The sequence below is a fragment of the Anomaloglossus baeobatrachus genome, chromosome 1 (genome assembly GCF_048569485.1).
Source record: "Anomaloglossus baeobatrachus isolate aAnoBae1 chromosome 1, aAnoBae1.hap1, whole genome shotgun sequence".
Classification (NCBI taxonomy): Eukaryota; Metazoa; Chordata; class Amphibia; order Anura; family Aromobatidae; genus Anomaloglossus; species Anomaloglossus baeobatrachus.
The window spans coordinates 971,052,228-971,075,210 of NC_134353.1; the positions used below are offsets into that span (position 1 = coordinate 971,052,228).

General features: G+C 47.3%; 1 long non-coding RNA gene across 1 annotated transcript in view; it reads left to right on the plus strand.

Moving 5' to 3' along the window:
* Positions 1-22,983, plus strand: part of LOC142302927 (uncharacterized) — a 33,458-nt gene that overhangs the window by 3,945 nt on the left and 6,530 nt on the right. Inside the window, exon 2 of the long non-coding RNA XR_012752978.1 lies at positions 21,024-21,203. This is a non-coding gene — a long non-coding RNA (uncharacterized LOC142302927). The remainder of the gene's footprint in view (positions 1-21,023; positions 21,204-22,983) is intronic.

Here is a 22,983-nt window from a genome sequence, read left to right on the forward strand (position 1 = left end):
CTTCGGGTTGATCAATCCCCTATGGATTGGTGGGCAGCGGATCGAGGTTCGCTTGCTGCTGGCTAACGCGGGGCTTCTCACCTTGCAGCCGATGGAATGCGGGCAGCTCGATCTCTTCCAGGCTGTCCTTCTCCGTCCCTTCATCGGACAAATGTGGCATTCGGGATAGCGCGTCCACGTTGGTGTTCTTGCGGCCAGCCCTGTACTTGATGGTGAAGTCATAATTGGACAGTCGGGCCATCCACCGCTGCTCCAGGGCGCCCAGCTTAGCCGTATACAGATGGGTTAACGGGTTGTTGTCCATATAGGCAGTGAACTTCGCCGCTGCGAGGTAGTGTTTAAACCTTTTCGTTATCGCCCACACGAGAGCTAGGAATTCGAGCTTGAAGGAGCTGTAATTCTCAGGGTTCCTCTCGGTGGGCCGGAGCTTCCTGCTGGCATAGGCTATCACCTTCTCTTTTCCATCTTGGACCTGGGACAGGACCGCACCCAGGCCCACGTTGCTGGTGTGGGTGTAAAGGATGAACGGGAGGCCGTAAATCAGGATAAGCCAAGATTTCTTCCCCTATCAGGGTCGACTTCTACTGTTGAAAGGACTCATCATGCTCTGCGCCCCAGACAAACGGGGGTCCAGGAGATCTCCCGTTCCTGGTCTGTCCCATGAGGAGGTCTTGCATCGGCACGGCCATCTTCGTATACTCCTTAATAAAATGGCGGTAGTAGCCCACCAGGCCCAGGAACTGCCTCACTTCCTTCACCGTGGTTGGTTGTGGCCAGCTCTGGATAGCGGTAATCTTCTCAGGATCCGGGGCTATGCCGTCCGCGCCCACTGCGTGCCTGAGGTACTGCACTTTAGGTTTCAATAGATGGCACTTAGAGGGTTTTAACTTCATCCCGTACCTTGCGAGGGCCACAAACACTTCTGCCAGGTGCTCCAAGTGGGCCTCATATGTCTTGGAATACACAATCACATCGTAAGTACCAAGTACAGCAGAACGGTCTCGAAGTTGAGATGCCCCAAGCAGCACTCCATGAGCCTCTGGAAGGTTCCCGGGGCATTGCACAGCCCGAACGGCATACTGTTGAACTCACAGAGTCCCATGGGGGTAGCAAACGCAGTCTTCTCGCTGTCCTCGTGTGCAACCGCCACTTGCCAGTGGCCACTAGTAAGGTCAAGGGTAGAGAAATAGTTAGCAGTTCTCAATGCAGCAAGTGACTCTTCAATACGGGGGAGAGGGTAGGCGTCCTTATGTGTTATCTGGTTGATTTTTCGGTAATCCACACACATTCTCATGGTGCCGTCCTTCTTCTTTACCAGCACCAACGGAGCTGCCCAGGGACTACAACTATCCCGGATGACCCATGCCTCCTTCATGTTCCTCAACATCTCCTTGGCGCACTGGTAGTGTGCAGGGGGAATGGGTCTGTACCTTTCCTTAATGGGCAGATGTGTACCCGTGGGGATATGGTGTTGAACCCTCTTTATTCTCCCAAAATCTAGTGGGTGCTTGCTGAAAACCTGCCCATACTCCTGCACTACTCTGTAGACCCCTTTCTTGTCATGTGTAGGCGTGGCCTCAGTGCCAACATGCAGCTCCCGCCACCACTCCTCTGCTTGCTTGGGTGGAAGATCACTGCCAGAGTTGAGTGTAGTGGTTGCGGGGGTGGTGTCGTGCATGTGCATTTACGGTGAACAACCTGGCTATGGTGGCGTAGCGGGGGAGTCTGACCTCTTCCTCTTCACAATTCAGCACTCTCACGGGCACTCTCCCCTTCTTGACATCAATCACCCCTCTGGCTGCCATTACTGTGGGCCAATGCTCCGACGGCAAGGGCTCCACCACTGCCGGGTAATCCTGTCCTTGGGGTCCTACTGCTGCCCTACACCAGATCATCATCTCACTCCGCGGCGGCACCATCAAAGGTGCTGCGTCCATCACCCGCACACCACCAATCTCTCCGCCTGTCACGTTCACCTGCTGTCGCTGCAGGAGGGCCCGGATCTCACGCTGCAGTGCTCTCTGCCGGCCCCCTCCTGCAGTGGCAGACAATTTCTGCAGCAAACTCAGCACTTCTCCCATGCAATTCTCAATCACATTGGTGCCGAGGACCATCTTCGGGTTACGGTCACTGGAATCATTCAGCACCACAATCATCCCTTGACGCCTCAGCTCCGTTCGTCCGACAGTCAGGGTCACCTCCTTAAACCCCACCTGGACCATAGGGAGCCTATTGGCAGCAATGATAGTTAGTGAACTTGCTCCTCCGGACGATAGCCTATCAGCCCAATACCGCTGGTACAACGAGTAAGGCATAGTGGTTACCTGTGATACAGTGTCAAGCAGGGCCATGGTTGAGACACCATCCACCGCCAGGGAGATGATGGAGCGGCCTCCAACATACCAATGCCGCCAATCAGCTGGGCCTTGAGGATCTACTCCTGAGGATTGGCCCTTGGCCTGTCTTGTTACACTTGTAGCAGGCAGGCGGTCCATACGGAGGATCATGGTTCCTTCTCCACTGCATCCAGGGTACGTCCTCCGGGCTGTCGGCAAGCTGTATATTCTCCACGGGCTTGACTCTCTTCGGTAGCTGGAGAGCGGCGAGGATCTGGGTGACGTCCTCGCTCAGGTGCCGGACTTGTGATGTCAGCTCCTCCATGGCTCCGGTGGCTGCAGTAGGGGCCGGAAGGGCCAGCAAGGGGGGTACTACAGAGAGGGGAGCAGTATCAACTGGCCAAGATGGCGGATCGGGGCTGCAGGATTCTGGTGTTTGTAGGGCCTTGATGGCGCGCTCCTTCAGAACTGCAAAGTCCAGATCGGCGTGCTACAAGGACCACAGTCGCAGTTGTTTGCGGTCTTTGGCGGACCCCAGTCCCTGCAGGAACTGCTCCACTAGCATTTTGTTGCTATCAGCCTCATTGATAGGGCCCACCCACTTTAGTGCACGCAAGGCTGTTTGTAGCCGCAGGGCATAATCTCTTATACTGTCCTTTGGGCGCTGCCAGCAATGGTAAAACTGCATCCGCAACTCTGTTTTGTGCGGGTTTCAAGGGCAACCTGGAGTTTATCAAAGATGGCAGTTACAGAGTCCTGGTCCGTGTCTGCCCAGGTCTCCACCTCCTGCTCGGCCGCGCCGATCAGCTGCCCTAGTACTACCACTGCACGCTGCTTGCCCGTCATGGCATACAAATCGAGAATCGTGCATATCTTTTTCCGGAACACCTGCAAAGCGTCGGGCTTCCCATCGTACTGGGGTAGCCAGGCAGCACCGGGCACGTAGGGCAAGGAGATTGGCATTACCTGGACGACCGTTGGAGCCGCGGCCTCCCCTGCTCTTGCGACCGAAGCGAGCGCCGCTAAGTTTCCATCATCGGGCGCACCTGCGGGCACTGCCGCTCCATCAGCTGGTGCCACTCCGCCGTCGGGATTAGGCGCGGACATCTTCCCGCTCCCCCTTGGTCTTTTTGCGGCACTCCCTCTTTCTGCTGGGCAGTTTCACTTTTCGACCGCGCGCTTTACTGCACGGCTGAGTTCCCAGGGGGCGGGGCTTCAACTCTCGCGCGCTTTTCGCGGGGAAGAAGACGGCTTTGGAGGGAATCTTCGCACCACAAGATGGCAGCAAGATGGCGGATTTCGCAAATTTTGCAACGGATCACCGCTGACTTCAAGGCGCACTTCCACTGGTAAGTGAACTGGTTCAATCCTGTTCGTGACGCCAGAAGAGTTGATGTGTACCGCCCCGCACTCGGCTGCAGCCGAGCCGCTCGGATCCGGGCTCGTGTGTCGGTTGCTCGAGCGCCTCCGGACCGGGGGTCACTACGCTCTGCAAGGGGGGCTGGCGCATTGAAGGGGGGTTTTAAGTTAAAGTTTGAGACGCCACCCACGGGTTGTGGTGAATGTAGGCACCACTTATGCTGTTTACGAGGCACCCCGAGGGAGATGTTGTGCAGCTTTGATGTTAACCCCTCTGTGGGCAGGGGTGATGGCCCCGGGACCCGATGGGTATAGTGTAGTGGTGCTTGGTGGTTCGCAGCCCGAGGGTACAGTGGTACACACTATTAAAGAAGCACTGAGTCTCTAGTAAACCAAGAAAGATGGTGGTCGGTGCCCGCAGCCGCCTGCGTCTGGTCCCCTGGTCGGGTTGGCGGTCTCCGCCTTTCTCCAGCACCTTTTTGTAGTTGGACACCCATGCTTCAGAAACGGGAGCCCCACTCCCCGGCATGTATGTGTCAGGAGAGCCCGTTTGCCCGCAGACGCTGGCCCCTTGGATCTCTAGCCTTGGCGGTGACTTATCCCCTTTTAGGTGGGCTGTTGTCTTCAGTCGGGACTTGGGTGGGAAAGGACCTATAGTCCAGACCTCAATCAGTTAATTAACAGGGTCTGGTAGTTTTGGGATCGTGTTTCAGGGTTTAAGTACCCCCTCTATGCTCCGGCTTCCAGTCAGTTCCCCGGTTCGGTTCCAGCGGGCCACTACCCTGTCCCGGTCCCTTACGGTTCCACTGAGCCATCTCACCGGCTCCTGCAGGCTGAGGCCACCGCTTGCCTCCTAGTCAGAGGTGACTGGGCTCCGACCCAGACACCTGAGTTAGACTGGGGCAGACCTGGGCACAGGCCTGCCTCTGCACTTGCACTTGACTCCTACACACTCCACTGTCAAACTGATCTTACTGGGTTTTCCTGCCTCAGGACCTGTGAACTCCTCGGTGGGTGTGGCCAACTGCCTGGCTCCGCCCCCTGGTGTGGACATCAAATCCTGAGGGAGGTGACTAGGGTTTTAAGGATTGGCTGATGTTACCCTCTTTAGGGGACGGGTGTTGTGCAAGGGCTTACCTGTGACTACCTGGCTAGTAAAAGGCGTCACACATATACAGTACAAAGCTCCTCCCCTTCTACAGATGTGCAGTAGGAAGCTCCGCCCTCTCCCACCATGTGCACTAGGAGGCTCCTCCCCCTCCATATATGTGCAGTAAGAAGCTCCTTCTCCTCCCTGCATGTGCAGCAGAAAGTTCCTCCCCCTCACCCTATGTGCTCTAGAAAACTCCTCCCCTTCATTTCATGTGCAGAATGAAGCTCCTTCCCTCCCTTCATATGCCACAGGGAGGGACTGTGTTTAGGTTCTTTGGCTCTGCTGTGGCGCCTCCACATCTATAAGAGCCTCCTTCTTCTCATTTTTGTGTAGCGAGAAAGGGAAGGTATTGAGCTTTTACACCACAGTAGAGTTCACCTCAGATATATGGAGTAATCATCATGGTGAAGATACAGTATATAAAATCTATCTTTTATTGGGATGTAGATATCCTCACCCTAGGCTCACACAAGATGCGGTTGGTTCTTAGTTATATCAGTCCCTGTGATAGACTAGCATGGTCCACAGCTCGCCACCATTTGTGGCATATTAGTATTAGTGTTTATCTTGTGCAATTCTCTCTGTGTTTGATGTAACGTGACCCCCTTCCCATTGAAAAAAGTAAAGTTGAATTCAAAATGGTGGCTTTGCAGATGGCCGCCATGGGTGTTACCCGGCCTCAAATGTTTGGCCCCTCCCATGTACTAATATGCCACAAATGGTAAGGTGAACTCAGCAACCACTTCCATTTTATCAGGTGTATCCATACTTATGGCCCACCCTGTACACTGTTCTGCAGGTGCATGCGACAGTGTAATAAAAGGAAGAACGGAGCCCTAAGCAGAGCCATGGGCGCAGTGACCCATGACTCAGCTTTGGAGGGCAAGTAAAAGGTTAAAAGCAGAGCAAGCTGGGCTGTGCTGGGGTGTGATACTTTAAGGGGAGGTAGTTTAGGGAGGTGTGGTCAGGAGATTTGTACAGTAGGAATGTATATAGGGTGAGGTAAAAGGGGTGGCCAGCAATAGTCACGTAGGCACCACTGCTGAAGGTACCTGTGCCCGTTCTCATCTTCTCTCATCACCTGGATCTGAGGATGTCTGCGCTGGAGGATTTTCAGGGACGGCGAGGGGAGCTGCCAGCAGGTCTGATGGAGCAGAGATCCAGGCACGGCTGCAAGAGATTGTGGGAGGACTGCCGGGAGGAGCGGATGCTGCTTCTACCCCTGCCCGGCCATCACGCAGGGCCAGGCTGCCAGAGTGCCTCTCCCCTGACGTCACTTTGGTCCCCAGTAGCGCCGCAGGAGCCCCTACGGGGACCCTCCTGATCAGGGCCTGTTCCCTCTGCACCTGTTCACAGGCCTCAGTATGGGAGGAATCCATAAAGGCGGCTGTGACCTGCGAAGTGGGCGGGGCCAGCAGTCAGTCATGTGACCGGGCCTCTTCTAGCACCAGAGATAAATGCAACAACAAGATGGCGGCGGTTCCACCCGGCGATGCTCCAGTCAGTGGGGCTGCTTGGCTACGAGAGACCCATCACCTGTGGGACCTTGCGATGCTGGGGAGACAAGGCGGATACACGCTGGCCGTGGTTTCCTGGGATTCAGATTCCGGGACGCTGCCCACCGAGCTGTCAGCTCCCTGGTCGAGCTGGGTCTGAGCGCCTCAGCGGGTCAGGGCTCCCCGGCAGGCGACGCAGAGGATGAGATGCCGTGTCGGTTGGAGACGGGTTGCTTGGATTCTGTAATGGCGCCTGGTCAGTGCTTCGTGCCAGCACAGCCTGGTAAGTAGGGCTTTATGTGTGTCTTGACCCTTTCTAATACAGTATAGTTTTTTACTGGGTGTGGATGTCAGTCGAGTTGTTGATGTATCATTGTAAAAAGTTCACATTTATTAAATAATTTATAATATAATACATCCAGATAATAGATCCATAGTGGCAGAATTTATTAATAACAATAAATTAAATTAAGATTAAGGTATCTATATCGAATCTAGACATAGTATGATAGAATGGTATATATATATATATATATATATATATATATATATCTATATATATATATATATATATATAATTATATAATATACCATTCTATCTGGAAGAGGATTACGTCATGTGTAACCTGCGTCCAGTAGAATCTCCCTATATGGATTTGGACAGTTGTATAAATATAACACAGTGGGAGGGGGCCACGCTCTCTCACACTAGCACATGTCGAGCCTGCTGGAAGCCGGATCCATCCAGCCAACCATCCAAGACTATGGTAACTTATGCTGTCAGGCCTACAGCATATGACGCTTGCCATCTATTCAGGAACTAAGGAAAGATGGATGAAGATTTCTATTGATTAGTATGGACTAATTATCGAACTCTTTACGTAAGCTAACAAAGAATACTATTTTTTCCTTCTCTGTAACTGAACTGTAATTTTATATTTTGGCAACCCTTTTTACTGAATATAAATATATCTATTTATTTTTACATTTTGAAGTTTGTCTTTCATGCGTTTATCACGTATTTGAAGAAAAATATATTTAAGGGATATATTTTTAACATTTTGGGGGGAGGAGTCAGACAAGGAAATGACTATGAGGAGCCAGAAGGGGGAGGAGTCAGAGAGCATGGCGGAGATCAGTTTCTAAAAATAGAACAAGCTAAGTTACGGATTAAACTTAGAAAGAATCTTTTGGATATATGCAAATTAATTCTGCATATGATTCCAAGATACAAGTGTGCAGAAATTCAGAAATATTTGAAAGTTTTGTTGAAAAGTTAAATTTTAACCGATAGTGAGAAGACTCAGTTATTCCGTATATGGATACCCCAGCATTTTTTCAGACAGCTAGCATTAAAAAAGTCTTCTGACAATGAGACATTTGATTGTCCAAATGATGATGACATCACAAGGCTGAAAATCTTATTTTTTTGTGAAAGAAATGAAGCTAGTCAAAATTATGATATGTTGCAGGAATTACAAATTGAACAGAATGAGAGTACGTTCTCATTTATTTCCGTTTTTGAACGTTTATATAGGGCGGTCATTCCAAATGTCAGAACTAGAGATGAGCGAACCGGTCGCGGTTCGGCTCGAGGTCGGTTCGCCGAACGGGGGTCCCGCTTGAGTTCGGTTCGTCGAACGTTCGACGAACCAAACTCGAACCAATAGGCTATAATGGGAGGCAATCACAAACACATAAAAATGCATGATAAATGTACACAAACAGTTAATAAACATTGCCATAACACTTACCGGTCCCCGCGATCCCTCCTGCACTCTGTCTCCTGCCGCTATTCCATCCGATGATCGCTGAATCCTCCCGGTGACCGGCACTGCAAGCAGTGATGCAGGACCTATCGTGACGTCAAAATAGCCATGTGACCAGTCACGCGGCTATTATCTCATTGGCTACAGACTGGTCACATGACTATGACGCGTCATGTAGGACCTGCGAGTGCATCTCTCCGGTACACGGTGCACATTTGTGTATCACCGTGTACCGGCGACATGCTCTAGCACACGGTCAACTCCCCGTTCCGTTAGGGACCGGCTGACACAGCCGGTCATTAACAGAGATCACCGTTGCCATAGCAACGCAGTTAGCGGTGACGTCACCGCTAACCGTGGCTCCGGGAGCACCGTTGCTATGGTAACGCGTCTGTCAGCGTTACCGCTGTTACCGCTAGCAGCACTGATCACTCACGGAGTGAAGGCTGCACGCTGCTTCTCGTGCAGCTTTCATGGAGTGAATGCTCCACGGGAAGCAGCGTCTTCCCCCATGCAGCAGTGATGTAGCAGAGCTGCATTTGTTGAACGAGAAAGACAGAAGAGCAGGATCGTGGAGGGATGACAGGGGGTAATAAAGATGGAGTCTCTAATGTGTCTGTGTATTTATTTCTATTAAAGTATTTTTTCTCTGTGTGGTGTCTTTTTTTTAACCCTTTATTGGAGATTCTTAATGGCCGGGTCAAACGTGCCTGACATTAAGAATCTCTGGCTTAATACTGGCTAGTAAAACAAAGCCAGTATTAACTCATGATTACCCAACAAGCCACCCGGCTCCAGGGCTGTTGGAAGAGTTGGATACAGCGCCAGATGATGGCCATTTTCTGGGACGGCTGCGGACTGAAATTCGCAGCAGAGGCGCCCAGAAACCTCGGGCTAACCTGTGCTGCGGATTCCAACCCCAGCTGCCTAGTTGTACCCGGCTGGACACAAAAATGGGGCGAAGCTCACATCATTTGTTTTTTAATTATTTCATGAAATAAGTGAAATAATTAAAAAAAAAGGGCTTCCCTATATTTTTGGTTCCCAGCCGGGTACAAATAGGCAACTGTGGGTTGTAGGCAGCCCGTGGCTGCCTGCTGTACCTGGCTAGCATACAAAAATATGGCGAAGCCCACGTCATTTTTTTGGTGGGCAAAAAACTTCTGCATACAGTCCTGGATGGAGTATGCTGAGCCTTGTAGTTCTGCAGCTGCTGTCTGCTCTTCTCCATACAGACAGACATATTACAGACATAGTCCGTATTAAGAAAAAAAAATTTTTCATAAGCATATATGTTTTTGTCCAAAACAAGTTACAAATGACGTTTCGGCCTGAGCCTTCGTCAGATTGGACTTATCTGCATGTAATCATGAAAAATGACAATAATCAGTATCACATAAGAGTGAGAGAACAATAACATAAACTCGAACAATGTAGAGGTACAATTGGGATGCAGCAAAAAAATTGCAACACAGCAAGAAATGAAACACATGATACAAATGTCATAATACAGTACAAGGACAATATAGTAATGACAAATATGGGGTCAGAGTAGGCTTAGACAGCTCTGGTACGAAAGAGATGTCAATCATAAAGTAACATGTGCAGTAGGTGTAGAGCTACACTATGCATGGCAGAGCTAATGGGTAGACCGACCGGAGAAAAAGTGGAGAAAAAGTGGAGATAAGGTGGAGATAAGGTGGAGATAAGGTGGAGATAAGGTGGAGAAAAGGTGGAGAAAAGGTGGAGAAAAGGTGGAGAAGAAGTGGAGAAGAAGTGTTTGTTCATGCCAGATGGGAGATAAATAATTTTTTACCGGCGCTGTCATTTACTGTAACGTGATCATCGGTGTACGGTGTATACCTGTGATCACGTGAGCGGGGACCGGAAAAAACGTCCTGAATCATGATCTCCAGGGTCTCAGCTAGCCCTGAAACCCCGGAGATTTTCTGACGCTGGGGGGCGCTATTCACTTATTTCTGCCTGCTGTTTATAAACGGCAGATCAGAATAAGGCTACATTAACACGACCGATCCATTTTTGCGGTCTGCATAAAACAGTCCGTTTTTTTTTTCACGGGTGCATCCGTGTGGCATCCGTTTCCGTTCCGTAGACGGTCCGTATGTCATCTGTTTGTCATCCGTGTGCCTTCCGTTTTTTTTTGTGTACTGCAAAAAAACTGAAGGAGGGTAAATGCATAAATTTACCCAGGATCCATAGCTTCAACCTACATGAGGCGGTCACATGTTCACTCCAGTGCCATTTTCTACTGCTTTTCACAGCGTAGAGCGTTCTGGTGATTTTCCTGTGCTTGTGCACTTCATATCAGTCTTTTCTGTCATTATAATGGCAGAAAGACACATAATGTCCCACTCTCCTGCATTTTGTAATTTTGCACCCTTTGGTGCCTTTCATGTGGCACTAAGGGGTGCTTAGCTTTGTATTTAGCCAAAAAAATGGGAAAAAAAATGACGTAGGGTTCCCCCTAGTTTTGTAGCCAGCTAGGGTAAAGCAGACGGCTGCAGCCTGCAGACCACAGCTGGCAACCTCACCTTGGCTGGTAATCCAAAACTGAGGGCACCCCACGCTGTTATTTTAAATGAAAGAAATAATTTAAAAAAAAAACACGTAGGGGTCCCCCCAAAATTGGATCACCAGCCAAGGTAAGGCAGACAGCTGGGGTCTGATATTCTCAGACTAGGGAGGTCCATGGTTATTGGACTCTCCCCAGCCTAAAAATAGCAGGCCGCAGCCGCCCCAGAAGTGGCGCATCCATTAGATGCGCTAATCCTGGTGCTTCGCCCCAGCTCATCCCGCGCCCTGGTGCGGTGGCAAACGGGGTAATATATGGGGTTAATACCAGATGTGTAATGTCACCTGGCATCAAGCCCTGGGGTTGGTGAGGTGAGGCGTCTATCAGATACCCGACATCACCAACCCAGTCAGTAATAAAAAAAATAGACGACAAACACATTTTTGTTTGAAAAAACACTCCCCAAAACATTCCCTCTTTAACCAATTTATTAGAAAGAAAAACAAATCCAGGTCTGGTGTAATCCAAGGGGTTGCCATGACGATCCACACTGTCCCAGTCAATGAAGAGCAGAATGTTCCCCATTGGCTGGGAGAGCAATGCAGTGACCTGAGCTAACATCAATGGGTCAGCCCAGGTCACTGCAGGGGATGACAAGTGCTGCTGTCAGCGAGGTACATTACCTGCGCTGATCTCCAGCACACTGACAGCACCTGTCACTGAGTTCAATGACCTGCGACTTCACAGCCAAGTATCGCGAGATGCCCGTGACATCACCGCTAGTCAGTCTCGGGTCGGAAGTGAGAGAAGGTGATGTGACAAGCGGCGGCCATGGAGGACAGTGACAGAGCTGAGGTCGGGATGGCGGGACTTCATCACCGCAGGTAAGCCGAGCGGGACCATGTGTGCAGAGTGTGTGTGTGTGTGTGTGTGTGTGTGTGTTTGTGTACATGCCGCGGGCAAGAGGGGGCAGAGCGCGCTGAGCGGGGAAGTGTCGGCTTCCTGCACGTAACTAGGATAAACATCGGGTTACTAACCAAAGCGCTTTGGTTGGATACCCGATGTTTATCTTGGTTACCAGCTTGTGGCAGGCTGCCAGCGATGGCTCCTGCACACTGTAGCTGTAAAAAGCCCTGCTTTTTGCTGCTAGAACCGTTCTCGAACGTATCTAGAACTATCGAGCTTTAGCAAAAAGCTCAAGTTCTAGTTCGATCTAGAACAGCCCCCAAAATCACTCGAGCCCCGAACTGGAGAACCTCAAACCGTGAACCGCGCTCAACTCTAGTCAGAACAAAAGCAATTATGCATTTGTTCGTCATTAAATTTAAATTTCTGGATTATAAAACCTGCACGATTGCATTAAAGAAACGGTCCCTATTCGAATGTACGACATTTATCGATTTTGTTAGAAATCACCAAAATCAATCAAAACAGAAATTAATTAATGCCGTAAATCCGAAACCAAAAAAGGAGAAATTCTGTGAAAAACCAACAGTGTCTCGCAGATCCAAATATTCCTGTGACAAAATGTATGAAATTCGTAGGAAATTGCATGTAAATTACAAATCATACAATCCATCACAATTATTATCTAAAAATCCTTTTTCACAGGAAAAAAAACCCTCTTTCCTTGTCTCCAATTAAGGAGAATATGGTCAGAAGATCTGATACTGATGATCTCAGACAAGTTATGTTTAAAAGCCCTGACAGACAGAAACAGGTGATACACTCTCCTGAGATGTCTCATGAAAAGAAATTAGCGGAACTACAAAAGATTTTCAGAGATTCCAATATTTTGAAAATGACTATAATAGATCGAATCTTTGAAGAAAAATTTAGGTTTGGTTTTCAGCTGGATAAAGGGGATTTCTGGATAAATTAATTTTATTATGTGATATTTATTATTATTCATATACAGTGCATCCATGTAATACATACCCTCTATAGATTTATATATATACTAGAAGGTGGCCCGATTCTAACGCATCGGGTGTTCTAGAATTTACGTATTGTGTAGTTAATGTATGATTTTTGTTATATATATATACATATATATATGTTGTTGTGTGTAGTTACCAAGTGTTTGTGTAGGGTGCTGTAAATGTTCTGGGTGTTGTCTGGGTGTGGGGGTGTGTGAGAGCGGTGTTGTATGTGTGTTGCGTTGTGTGTGTTGCGTTGTTTGTGGAGCGCTGTGTGTTTGCAACGTTCTGTGTGTGTGGTGCTGTGTGTGTTGCGTGGTTTGTGTGGGTGTGGAGTGTGTGTGTGTGTTTTGGGGGGAGGTATGTTTTGTGCAGTGTGTGTTGCGCGGTATGTGCGTATATTTATGTATGCCGCGGTGTTTGTGTGTCGGGTGTTGTGTGTGTGCGGCGTTGTCTGTGTGTGTGTGGGTGTCTGTGTAGGGCGGTGTTTGTGGTTCCCAGTGTGTGTGGTGTGTTGTGCGGTATGCGTGTGGCAGTGTGTGTGTTTTGGGGGGAGGTGTGCACCACCATCGTGCTCCATCCCCCATGCTGCGCACCCCCCATCGTGCTCCTTCCCCCATGCTGCGCATCCCCATCATGCTCCATCCCCCATGGTGCGCACCCCTCATCGTACTCATCCCCCATGCTGCGCACCCCCATCGTGCTCCATCCCCCATGCTGTGCACCCCCCATCGTGCTCCATCCCACATGCTGCGCACCCCCATCGTGCTCCATCCCCCATGCTGCGCACCCCCCATCGTGCTCCATCCCCCATGCTGCGCACCCCTCATCGTGCTCATCCCCCATGCTGCGCACCTCCCATCGTGTTCCATCCCCCATGCTGAGCACCCACTATTGTACTCCATCCCCCATGCTGCGCACCCCCCATCGTGCTCCATCCCCCATGCTGTGCACCCCCCATCGTGCTCCATCCCCCATGCTGCGCACCCCCCATCGTGCTCCATCCCCCATGCTGCGCACCCCTCATCGTGCTCATCCCCCATGCTGCGAACCTCCCATCGTGTTCCATCCCCCATGCTGAGCACCCCCTATTGTACTCCATCCCCCATGCATCGCACCCCCCATCGTGCTCCATCCCCCATGCTGCTCACCCCCCATCGTGCTCCATCCCCCATGCTGTGCACCCCCTATCGTGCTCCTTCCCCCATGCTGCACACCCCCCATTGTGCTCCATCCTCCATGCTACACACCCCCCATTGTGCTCCATCCTCCATGCTGCGCACCCCCCATCGTGCTCCATCCCCCATGCTGCGCACCCCCCATCGTGCTCCATCTCCCATGCTGCACACCCCCCATTGTGCTCCATCCCCCATGCTGCGCACCCCCCCATCGTGCTACATCTCCCATGCTGCGCACCACCCATCGTGCTCCATCCTCCATGCTGCACACCCCCCATCATGCTCCATCCTCCATGCTGCACACCCCCCATCGTGCTCCATCCTCCATGCTGCACACCTCCCATCGTGCTCCATCCCCCATGCTGGGGCCGCTGGGGGCGGGTCCGAGCGTGGCAACGTGTGTCGGGGGCTGGGGCTGAGCGGGCGAGGCGTCAGCGTATGCCTGCTCCCTGCACATGTGTACTGGGAGCCAGTGTACGCTGGTAACCGTGATACACATCGAGTAACTAAGGGAAGCACTTCCTATAGTTACGCGAGGTTATGTCCACCGGGGGCGGGGCCGAGTGTGCCAATGTGTGGTGGGGGCGAGCGGGAGCCGGTGTACGCTGGAGCGGACGATGCGTGCGGAGGGCCGGGGCGAGCGGCTAATCCATGCGGGGGGCGGGGCCAGGCCGAGCCCAGCGGCTAATCCGACAGTTGTCACTGTAACAACACTGTCACGGTGACACAATTTTGCAGCAAGACAGACAGACAGAATAAGGCAATTATGTGTGTATATATATATATATATATATATATATATATATATATATATATTTATGTGTATATATATTCAAAAAGAAGGAGCCAGCACAATTTCTATACTGTATGGAAATTTTTAGCAAAACATTGCAATATTTTGAGCCACCCCGCCAACGTCACGGCAAATTCCATGGGGCAGTCCTACACTAAATATTATATTTTATTTGGGGTGCCATAAGCACCAGGTAAGTGCTGCCTCAAGCAGTTCTGCATTAAAGGTGTGAGGCCATATGGCACCCCAAATAAAATATAATATTTAGTGTAGGACTGCCCCATGGAATTTGCCGTGACGTTGGCGGGGTGGCTCAAAATATTGCAATGTTTTGCTAAAAATTTCCATTTATTAATACAGTATAGAAATTGTGCTGGCTCTTTCTTTTTGAATATGTGTGTATGTGTATATATATATATATATATATATATATATATATATAATCTCTGTATATGAATAATAATATTTAAAATTTAATAATAAGAAAAGTATAACTTATTTTAAGTGTTTCACTTTTTTATCATAAATAGGATAATAATTTTATTCTTTTATTTCCCTAAGAATTTCTCAGTAAAAGCAGATTGATGAAGTATTACATTTTTATTTATAAATTTGTTCTTATCCTCAATCAGGTAACATATATCTTATATTGTGTAAGGCAAATCGTGAAAGCATGCATAATAATAATTATTATTATTCTCAGGTAGCAATCGTCAGGAGGAAGATCAGTTGTTTTTAGCATCTTTCTTTTAGGAATATGAATACATATATCTTCCTTAGTGCTATTTTGAAATGTAACTAATATGTGTAATCTGAGTTTTTGGAGTGGAATGCTTACACTTGCTCGCCTTGTTGGAATGTTTTTTGTCTTTAACCAAAAGCATGTGACTTTGAATACTGAGCTAATAATAAATGATTGTCCTGTTAGTGGCCAAACGTACAGTATGTAACTATCAAAGGTACCTGGTACTCATGAGTAAATGTAATATTTAATTTGTATATTTCAAGAAGTACTTCAAATTAGTTGTCATATCTTTGAAATGCGCATAGAAAAATTGGAAAACCAAAAAGGGATATGTGTTTGTCAATAGTTTTCTATGTGGATGTATATGTTAAAGAACCGTGACAGTCTTGTGTACATATGTGTGTATGAATGATTGATTGTCTTAGCAGCTGCTGACTGAAATTCTATCCAGAGAAGTCTTTGAAGCGTCCAAAGAAAAAAAAAAGAGGAAAACATTTTTTTTTATTTAACTTCGAGGTTATAATATATTATTTAGAATAAAATAAGTTATAGTACATAAGTATTATTAATAAAGGAATTTATACAGAATATATCTTATTCATAGACATATTTCTTTAGAATAGATGTGTCAGGACCCAAATCAAAGGTTTACTCTGAAGAATCACATTCTAGAATAAGTTTTTTTAATGTCTTGACTTTTATACAGTTTTGTTACTTATTTTACTGATACACAGATTGCTAATCATTTTCTTTTCAAATATGGTCAGCATACATTTTAAGTTAATTTAATTTAATTTTGATATATTAATTTTTTCATAACATCATATTTCATAATATTAAAAGAAAAAGGTTTGGTCTAGATTACATATTTATATTTGATTAATATACGTGTCTACACAATACTTTAATAATCTATATTAATCATGTAGAAAGAAAAATTATTGGGAATAAAATAGAAAAAATTGAAGTATGGTAATCACAATGCATTTATATACTAAAGAAGAGTATTGTCAGCAAGGTTACATGACTTAATTATTTCTATAGGTTAATGATATGACAGGTATGGAAATCATATAAGATATTGGTAATATTAAGGTTATGTGTTATTAAGGACATAAGTGTCATATACATAGAAGGCCTTATTTTTATTCCAACTTTTATCTTTTATTTTTTTCCGATTTTCATTTTTCCTTTTAATTCTTATTTTTTATTTTGATTATTTTTATTCAATATTTAAAATTGTAATCAAAATTTTAATTCTACAATTTTTATTTTTCCTTCTAATTTTTAATCTCAATTGAGAAAACACTTTAATATTTAGTTAAGTAATATCTAATATAAGAATATTACTTTATTAAATATGAATCATATTAAAAGGAAAAGTTCCAATGTTTTGGAATAAAAGAATACTTTATTCATCAATATATTCATTCATTTACTTCCTAGTAATACATTATTCTTACATTAGTATGTTAACGTAATAAGGATGAAATATTAGTTATAGTTACACATTTTCTTATATAGTAGGTTATTTAATAAAAAAATAGACAAATCAAATAAATTAAATTAGAGTAATAAAGATGGAAGATCAAGGTACATCTAGGTTTACCTTCCTATATTAAATATATTATATTTTTTAGTAATATTGTATTTTGATGGAATCATCCAGTCTTTTCTAAAAGGTTATTTGCTTTGGTTTAGCATTTTACAAATGATCTAACTAAATAAGCCACATTGTTGCCTTTCATATTTATAATATGGTACATGTTATAGGTACATATTATATTATTTTATATTTAGTATTACATTTTGGTTACATTCAAACACATTGCCACCTATGGGTTGGAAAGGTAATTACACCAATGACAAAAAGATTATTACATGAAATACTATCGTCTATACCATTATGCAGTATTATTTCATCATTCTAAGTATCGATTATATTAATACTTCTACGATAATAATAAGACATGGTATTATAATATTAGAGTTATGATACGCTGTGACATTATTAGTGGTAGTTTCATTGCCATATTTGGTATCTAGAATAGGGAATTAAGTCTTCAATCAAGATTACAGAAAGATAAAAGACTTTTCTTAAATTTTTAAAGTTAAAAGGGATTTCACAAAAAGTTGCAAAAGCTGAAACTCAAAAGGTAACATCTCAAATAAGACTGTGTTAAATACAATACACTTACCACTTCAGGACTGCAGCAAGATGGTGATCTTATGGTGCCAGGATGGACAATGTTGTAACCCTGACACATGGTCTGTGCATTGAGACCTCACCACAGTTACCAAAGAGAGTACGAAAGTGTTAAAGTTAACTCCTGTCGTGCTGATCAAGAACGTCTCATCACCTATTCCAGGAATGACAACAGGCAGTGCAGAGGATAAAGTTGACTAATGTAAACTACACTGCACAGACATCAAAGACCTATACTATTCTTCTACACTCATGAACTGTGGTTTATCAACATTAAATTATGGACTTTGATTAAATATATGGACTTTGCAATAAAGAATAAAGTTTATGGACCTAACAATGATAAATGCAATATTGGACTGTATCAAATCGATAACCAATCATTTTTTATCAAAGGATCTATTTCAAAAGACTGTGTTTATGCCAGATTACATCGGAGATAAGAAGACATCATCCCAGACGACATCAGATAGTGACCGGATCTGTTTTGCATCTTTTTAGTTTTAGGAAAGTATAATTATGTATTATATATGATTATCAGTCACGGCCTACCATAACATGAATCCACATTATTATATTGTTGAACATACAACATGAATAATGAAAATTGATTATTATTATTTTTATTATTATCATTGATATTAATCCACTATCGCCAAAGGAAGGAAAGAAGATCTGTTATCTTTATGATGTACTAATTTGGAGAGTTTCATGTAGATTTTCCCTCCACAGGGGGATTGTAAAAAGTTCACATATATTAAATAATGTATAATATAATACATCCAGATAATAGATCTATAGTGGCAGAATTTATCGATAACAGTATTTAAATTAAGATAAAGGTATTTGTATTGAATATAGATAAATGCTGACATAGTTTGGTGTATATATATATATATATATATATATAATCTCCTAGGTAACCTGTGTGTATAGGTGAGTAAGACCCCTGCATGACCTGTGTGTATAGGAGAGTACGACCCCTGTGTGACCCGTGAGTATAGGAGAGTACGACCCCCGCATAACCTGTGTGTATAGGAGAGTACGACCCCCGCGTGACCTGTGTGTATAGGAGAGTATGACCCCCACGTGACCCGTGAGTATAGGGGAGTACGACCCTCGCGTGACCTGTGTGTATAGGAGAGTACGACCCTCGCGTGACCTGTGTGTATAGGAGAGTACGACCCCCGCGTGACCTGTGTGTATAGGAGAGTACGACCCCCGCGTGACCTGTGTGTATAGGAGAGTACGACCCCTGCGTGACCTGTGTGTATAGGAGAGTACGACCCCCTGCGTGACCCGTCTGTATAGGAGAGTATGACCCCCGCCCGTGTGTATAGGAGACTACGACCCCTGCGTGAACCATGTGAATAGGTGAGTATGACCCCGTGTGACCCGTGTGTATAGGAGAGTATGACCCCCGCATGACCCGTGTGTATAGGAGAGTATGACCCCCGCGTGACCCGTGTGTATAGGAGAGAATGACCCCCACGTGACCTGTGTGTATAGAAAAGTATGACCCCCCCGTGATCCGTGTGTATAGGAGAGTACGAACCCCCCGTGACCCGTGTGTATAGGAGAGTGCGACCCTCCAATGACCCGTGTGTATAGGAGAGTACGACCCTCCCCGTGACCCGTGTGTATAGGAGAGTACGACCCCCGCGTGACCCGTGTGTATAGGAGAGTACGAATCCCGTGTGACCCGTGTGTATAGGAGAGTATGATCCCCGCGTGACCCATGTGTATAGGAGAGTACGACCCTTGGTGACCCGTGTATATAGGAGAGTACGACCCTCGCGTGACCCGTGTGTATAGGAGAGTACGAATCCCGCGTGACCCGTGTGTATAGGAGACTGACCCCCGCGTAACCTGTGTGTATAGGTAAGACCCCTGCATGACCTGTGTGTATTGGTGAGGAAGACCCCTGTGTGACTTGTGTGTATAGGAAAGTATGACCCTCGCGTGACCCGTGTGTATAGGAGAGTACGACCCTTGGTGACCCGTGTATATAGGAGAGTACGACCCTCGTGTGACCCGTGTGTATAGGAGAGTACGACCCCCGCGTGACCCGTGTGTATACGAGACTGACCCCCGCGTAACCTGTGTGTATAGGTAAGACCCCTGCATGACCTGTGTGTATAGGTGAGGAAGACCTCTGTGTGACCTGTGTGTATAGGAGAGTACGACCCTCACGTGACGTGTGTATAGGGTACTACGAACCACGTGTGACCCATGTGCACAGGAGAGTAGGACCCTCGCATGACCCGTGTGTAGGAGAGGCTGACCCCCATATGATGTATTTGTATAAGAGAGGATGACTCCCACGTAACCCGGGGATGGGGAGGTGCTTCTTATTGCGCATGATGGAAGGGGAGGAGCTTCCTACTGCATATGAGGGAAGGGGAGGAGCTTCCTACTGTATATGAAGGAAGGGGAGGAGCTTCCTACTGTATATGAGGGAAAGGAAGGAGTTTCCTACTGCACATGAGGGAAGGGGAGGAGCTTCTTACTGCATATGAGGGAAGGGGAAAATGCTTCCTACTGCACATAAGGGAAGAGGAGCTTACTACTGCACATGAGGGAAGGGGAGGAGCTTCCTACTGCATATGAGGGAAGGGGAGGAGCGTCCTACTGCACATGAGGGAAGGGGAGGAGCTTCCTACTGCACATGAGGGAAGGGGAGGAGCTTCCTACTGAATATGAGGGAAGGGGAGGAGCTTCCTACTGCACATGAGGGAAGGGGAGGAGCTTCCTACTGCACATGAGGGAAGGGAAGGAGCTTCCTACTACACATGAGGGAAGGGAAGGAGCTTCCTACTGCATATGAGGGAAGGGGAAAAGCTTCCTACTGCTCATGAGGGAAGGGGAGGAGCTTCCTACTGCATATGAGGCAAGGGGAGGAGCTTCCTACTGCACATGTGGAAAGGGGAGGAGCTTTCTACTGCACATGAGGGAAGGGGAGGAGCTTCCTACTGCACATGAGGGAAGGGGAGGAGCTTCGTAGTGCATATGGGATAGAGAGGAGCTTCCTATTGCACATGAGGGAGGGGAGGAGCTTCATATTGCACATGTGCACCTCCAATAGGCCTAGACAGCCGAAAATGATGCAAAACAGAACCGCGGGTGACTCCGTCTGCATTATTATAGTCAATGACCTCTTCTGAATCATGTTTTCTGGGGGGAGGGAGTGTTCAGACAAATTGGGCCACAGCGCAATGTGAAAAGGCCTTGTTACATGGAGTGGGGCGCTCAGGGAAATGTTTCTCTACTCTATCAATGTTCAAGGACTTCAGCTCTGCAGACTGAGATTGCAGCTCTGGATGTGTATTTTGTAGAGCAGCTTACCGAGCATTATGTGGAGAAGGTACATAGACAGTCACCATATGGTGGAGGCCGGTGGTGCATCTGGAGGAGTAACACTTGTCTGCTATTACTTCTAGCACAGATCCCCTCCGCTACCTCTATAATGTACACATATAATAATGAAGTGATTCACATACCATTACTAATATGCAACTTTTCATCTTATTTTCCAGAGCAATGTAAAAAACCTGCTATATATAACTTGGAGAACAATATATTAAACAAAGAATATTATAATCTGGATGAAGAGATAACAATGAAGTGTAAATCTGGATATTATCCCTCAACTCCCAGAATCCAGTGCAAAAATAATAAAAAAAGGGACGACTGGATGCCAAAAGCTGTGTGTATAGGTGAGTACGACCCCCATGTTACCTGTGTGTATAGGAGAGTACGACCCCCGCGTGACCTGTGTATATAGGAGAGTACGACCCCCGCGTGACCTGTGTGTATAGGTGAGTACGACCCCCGCGTGACCTGTGTGTATAGGAGAGTATGACCCCCACGTGACCTGTGTGTATAGGTGAGTACAACCCCCGTGTGACCCGTGTGTATAAATGAGTACGACCCCCACATAACCTGTGTGTATAGGAGAGTATGACCCCCACGTGACCTGTGTGTATAGGTGAGTATGACCCCCGCGTGACCTGTGTGTATAGGAGAGTGCGACCCCCACGTGACCTGTGTGTATAGGTGAGTACAACCCCGCGTGACCTGTGTGTATAGGTGAGTACGACCCCGTGTGACCTGTGTGTATAGGTGAGCACGACCCCCACGTGACCTGTGTGTATAGGAGAGTACGACCCCCGTGTGACCTGTGTGTATAGGTGAGTACGACCCCCGTGTGACCTGTGTGTATAGGAGAGTACGACCCCCGTGTGACCTGTGTGTATAGGTGAGTATGACCCCCACGTGACCTGTGTGTATAGGGGAGTAAGACCCCCACGTGACCTGTGTGTATAGATGAGTACGGCCCCCGCTGGACCTGTGTGTATAGGTGAGTACAACCCCCGCTGGACCTTTGTGTATAGGTGAGTACGACCCCCATGTGACCTGTGTGTATAGGTGAGTACGACCCCCGCTGGACCTTTGTGTATAGGTGAGTACGACCCCCATGTGACCTGTGTGTATAGGTGAGTACGACCCCCGCGTGACCTGTGTGTATAGGTGAGTACAACCCCCGCGTGACCTGTGTGTATAGGTGAGTACGACCCCGTGTGACCTGTGTGTATAGGTGAGTATGACCCCCACATGACCTGTGTGTATAGGAGAGTATGACAGTAATGTGACCTGTGTGTATAGGTGAGTACAACCCCCGCGTGACCTGTGTGTATAGGTGAGTACGACCCCCGTGTGACCTGTGTGTATAGGTGAATACGACTCCATGTGACCTGTGTGTATAGGAGAGTACGACCCCCGCGTGACCTGTGTGTATAGGTGAGTACGACCCCCTTGTGACCTGTGTGTATAGGTGAGTACGACCCCCGCGTGACCTGTGTGTATAGGAGAGTACGACCCCCGCGTGACCTGTGTGTATAGGAGAGTACGACCCCCGCGTGACCCGTGTGTATAGGTGAGTACGACCCCCGCGTGACCCGTGTGTATAGGTGAATACGACCCCCGTGTGACCTGTGTGTATAGGTGAGTACGACCCCCGTGTGACCTGTATGTATAGGTGAGTACGACCCCCGCGTGACCTGTGTGTATATGTGAGTACGACCCCCGCGTGACCTGTGTGTATAGGTGAGTACGACCCCCGTGTGACCTGTTTGTATAGGTGAGTACGACCCCCGCGTGACCTGCGTGTATAGGTGAGTACAACCCCCGTGTGACCTGTGTGTATAGGTGAGTACGACTCCGTGTGACCTGTGTGTATAGGAGAGTATGACAGTAATGTGACCTGTGTGTATAGGTGAGTACGACTCCATGTGACCTGTGTGTATAGGAGAGTACGACCCCCGCGTGACCTGTGTGTATAGGTGAGTACGACCCCCGCGTGACCTGTGTGTATAGGTGAGTACGACCCCCTTGTGACCTGTGTGTATAGGTGAGTACGACCCCCGCGTGACCTGTGTGTATAGGAGAGTACGACCCCTGCGTGACCTGTGTGTATAGGAGAGTACGACCCCCGCG